Source organism: Bidens hawaiensis, unplaced genomic scaffold (genome assembly GCF_021521415.1).
Source record: "Bidens hawaiensis isolate Kalapana, Puna unplaced genomic scaffold, B.hawaiensis_p1.1 tig00031081_1, whole genome shotgun sequence".
Lineage (NCBI taxonomy): Eukaryota > Viridiplantae > Streptophyta > Magnoliopsida > Asterales > Asteraceae > Bidens > Bidens hawaiensis.
The window spans coordinates 158,555-163,676 of NW_027495198.1; the positions used below are offsets into that span (position 1 = coordinate 158,555).

Here is a 5,122-nt window from a genome sequence, read left to right on the forward strand (position 1 = left end):
TTCGAGAACGACCCAATGAAATTCGAGACCTAATTTTTAATATTTATAGTATGTTTGATTTCTAGCCAAAAGTTTAATATTAAGTAACATACATTATTATTATTATTATTATTATTATTATTATTATTAGTCACTTAAATATTTTTTCTGTAATTGTGTAGTGTAATATGTGTCACTTACATAATTTTTGTAATTTGAGTAATTTAGTCATTTGTGTAGTTTATGTAACATGTTTATTTTGTGTTGGGTAATTTATGTAATTTGTATAACATATGTAATTGAAAATTTATTTAATTTTATGTTTTAGTGGTTAAGTAATTAATGTAATTTGGGTAATAGGTGTAGATATAATTTATGTAATTTGTGTATTGTATATAAATTTTGATAATTTGCATACTGTGGGTTATGTAATTTGTATTAAACTTCAATTTATTCAATATGATACTACATTTTAGTTCATGTTTCTATTATATTAATTACAATATTTTTTTATGCACCAAATCGACTTATTACACATGTGTAACTAACATTTAAACTTGTGTAATTATCAAAAATCTTTATTCTCTTTCCTGAATTTTTTAATCAGATTTATTATCAGCCACATATTTAATACACATTTAATTGATTGTGTAATACATATTGAGTTCTTAAAGTTCTTACTACTCATCAAGTTCTCAAAAGATCTTTCCTATATATATATATATATGGTTAAGTTCAGGAGAGAAATCAAGTTATTAAAAGAAATGTGAGAAATGATTCTGACCAATCACACCATTTTCCTTTCAATTTATGATTATTTAATTTGAAGGACATATTAGTAAAATTATTGATTTTCTTATTATGGTAACTATTTCTAATTAATAGTAAATTATACTTCAATATATTAGTTAATTTACTTTTTATTTTAGCCTAACATTATGATTGTTTTATTAGTTCGTAAATTCAGATCACTTTTATTTCTACACAACAATTTATGGATCCTACATAAATTGTTATATCGCAAACAACGTACATGACATCCTACACAACCTCTATATATCATAAATAAAATATATCATTTATTACTACACACAAATTATGTATACTACACAAAAAAAAATGTTTTTCATTCGCACACAACAATCTATTAATCCTACACAAATTGTTATATAACAAACAATGTACACTGCACAAACTTTTAACAACCTACATAGTCAATATGTATTTGGTGAACCATATTAACATATACCTACACATACTTTTAATAGCCTACAAAATTAATAATAAAGTTGATTAAATTTAGAAAATTGTAGAAGTAATTGTGTGATTGGTTGTTATTTATATATAAACTATAATTTTTTATTCTTATTTATGCCACTGAACAGAAAATAAAGTTGATTAAATATAAAAAAAATGTAAAAAAAATTATTAAAGTGACTTAACTTTAGGAAAGTAATTAAGTTATTTACGTTTTGGAAACTTAATTTAAATACATGATGCCATCATACCCTTTATCATTAAAACCTTTTATATATATTTTTTAATTTTATTACAAAATTGCCACTATGATTGTAGGCCATTGATTAGACCCAATCAATGGTTATGATTCATTTCTCACACTTTTCGTATTAATATTATTTCTCTCCTGAACCGTCCCTTATATATATAGTGATACTAGGATAGAGCCCGATACACTTGTAGTTAAAAGAATATAACAAAAAAAGTTAAATTTAATAATATAGATAATAATTCAAATTTCTATTTTTATAACTTATTTATCGAGATTTCCAAATACAACATAATTAATTGGCTTGATAACATATGAAACTGTTCATATGATATTTATGTGACATCTTATATGGAGGGATATGGAGGGCCAGATATTCTAAAATAATACCATGTGAAAAAACATCTTGCTTTAATAGTATAGTTAGATATGATATTATTCTATCAAAACACAAATTACAAAAGTAATTATATTGATAGCTTTTAAGGGTCGGTAAAACAGGAAGATATGCTATTCTTAGAAAATAATCCAAAAAACTATCTATTACTTCATCACAGTATCACATGTCGATGAGTGATGACATTAAAATCTTGTACAATTTATATGACAACGATATTGAGACGAGATACCTTAAACATATATTTATACAAGTCAAAGTCAACTCAACTTAAACTTCTCTCTGAAGAAACAAGATGGCATACCGTCGGCTGAAGCTGTTCATGAAGAAATTAAAGCAGATTATTTATGGTTACAATGATCTACGAATCGGAATCCACCTGTCTAAATCATATGAAAGGCACCCATTACAACTTCTTTATGAAGAGCTTGAATCGATGATCCAAACCCTATTCGTTGAGAAAGAAAATGGTCTACATAAGCCTGCACAATTGCAAGTAATATTAAATCTGAAGAGAAGATTCAACGATGTGGTAGAAGAGGTACATGATATGCTTGATCTCTTTGTGTCCAATAACAATTTAAGTTCCAAAAACCAAAAGTATTATATGGTTGACTTCCCGCAAGAACTTGTTGATGATGTTATGAGATCAATCAAGTCTATCAAGGAGGATTACTTTAGCATCCTCCATAAGATGGAACTTGAATCATCTCCAGAAGCCGACAGTCCGAAAACCCAAACTGCTGCTTCCGCTGTTACTTCCTACTCCAGAGATTCACAAGACGTCTTAGTGGGTCTTGTTCGTGATGTTGATCTCATACGAGAGAAACTTTGCCAAAACACAAAGAAGCTGGAGATAGTCTCAATTGTTGGCATGGGAGGATCTGGTAAGACTACCCTTGCTACCAAAGTATTCAATGATGGTTTTGTTTGTTATTATTTCAAAATACGTGGGTGGATCACTGTTTCTCAAACATTTGAAAAAAAGGATTTGTTATATCAAATACTTGATTCTGCAAAAGTTGAAATAGACCCTAATAAAAGGCATAATTACTCCCACCTTCATGAAATGTTGCACAAGCACATTTTGGAAAAACGCCAGAGATATTTATTTGTCATTGATGATATCTGGAACACCGAGGCCTGGGATGTCCTGAAAGTACTTTTCCCCAACAGTAACAAAGGAAGTCGACTTCTGCTCGCCAGGCGTCACAAAAATGTTGCTTTGCATGCAGAACCACATGGTTACATTCATCAGCTAAGATGTTTGACAGATGAAGAAAGCTGGGAGTTGATGCATAAAAAGGTGTTCCATGGCCACAATTTCCCAGACTGGGTAACTGGACCTGGAATGCAAATTGCAAGAAACTGCTGTGGATTGCCGCTTGCTGTGGTTGTCATAGCTGGACTTCTCGCAAAAGAACCAGTTACCGAACACATGGGAAAAAGTTTCTCGGAGTGTCAGTTCGGTAACAGTCAGGGGGCACATAAAAACATTGGCTTTGAGTGTGAATCATCTACCTTCTCATTTGAGAATTTGCTTTCTGTATCTAGGAGGCTTCCCAGAAGACTATAAGTTTCAAGTAACATGGTTGATTTGGTTATGGATTGCTGAGGGATTTATACAAGAATCCGAAAATCAAAGCTTGGAGGAAACCGCAAAGGATTACGTGATGGAACTAGTTGATAGATATCTAGTAGTTGTTCAGGATAGAAAGGTCGGTGGTGCCATCAAAACCATCACTGTTCACGATGTTTTGAGGGAGCTTAGCTCCGAAATCGCAACAAAAGAAAGGTTCAGCATAAAAGTACTAGGATGGGAAAATTGTATCATTGCGCCATATAAGACAAGCCGCTTATTGATACGCTCTTCCAAACTGCCACGCCCTTTTTCAGAGTATCTTTCAGTGTGGACATTTTTCAAGCATTATATGTACTCATATGACAGTTACATCGTTCTGAAGTGTTCCCGTTCATGGAGGCTCTTAACCGTGCTGGATCTTAAACAATATCATCCTTTACCAAAGGAGATATCTTTGTTAGTTAACTTACGGTACCTTGTGATTCGAAATGAAGATAGAGATTTCCAATCCACGATATGCGCTCATAGATGCCTTCAAACCCTCATCATTGAAGGGATTTCAAATGATCCTTTGATGCTCCCAAAAACCATATCAAACTTGGTGAATCTAAGACACTTGCAATGTCGCCGTGCAATTATCTTTCCACAACTTCAGATTCCCTTTATGAAGTTGCAAACCATTTTCAATGTGGACATGGGACATGAGTCTACAATTTGGGGAAACTATTTTCCGTGTGTTAAAAAGCTTTCCTGTATCATTCACGGAGACAGAAAGTATGATTTCAAGACACTCACCTTCCTTGAGATACTGAAGATAAGTTGTGCGAAGTCAAAACGTATACCTAGATTCAAAAAGAAAAACATGATCAGGCTTCCTGCTTCATTGAAAATGCTTACAGTAAAGGAATGCCATTTTCCATGGAGTAGCATGTCTAATATTCAATCTTTACCAAATATTGAGGTTCTAAAGCTGCTAACACATGCCTTCGTGGGACCCCGGTGGGATGCGGGTGAGGAACCATTTCAACAACTAAAATACTTGAAACTATCATGCTTGGATATCCAACAGTGGGAAGCCTCTAGCATCAACTTCCCATGTCTCAAACTAGTTTTTGACGACTGTTATTCCCTTGAAGGGATTCCACTTGTTACAACTCTGTTATCCAGTCCGCTTACGAAATACAAGAAGAGCATCATGCTGTTGGAAACTATGACCTAAAGATCAGAGTTGAGAGATCCCCATTAACATCTATGATGCATTGTTGGCGTAGACCTGAATTAATTTCCACGAGATCTCTATATAAAATATTCGACAAGAGAGGTGGAAGGGATATAAAAATCAGAACAGGCATATCAATAAATCTTCTAACACCTCATGAACTAGAGACGTTGGGACTACCAGTTAACGATCCACCAGCACACCACCATATAGGCAGTAGGAAACGGAACGATGGCAGATCCAAATATTGTCCCATCAATAGAAAAAAGTTAAAAGGAGGTGGAAGAATCAGATTGTTCCAACAGCAACGGTGGAGATGCGTTTCGACATTACATTCCTATCTGTAATCTGTAGTTATAGTTTATTAAATTTACCACTATTTTTCTTGGTTACATTCGGTCTATTTGTGGGTTGTTAAACTTTTGATGTTTGGTGCTT

General features: G+C 32.9%; 1 pseudogene; it reads left to right on the top strand.

Moving 5' to 3' along the window:
* The first annotated feature begins 2,178 nt into the window (after positions 1-2,178).
* Positions 2,179-4,684, top strand: LOC143581498 (putative late blight resistance protein homolog R1B-23; annotated as a pseudogene).
* Positions 4,685-5,122: the final 438 nt, after the last annotated feature.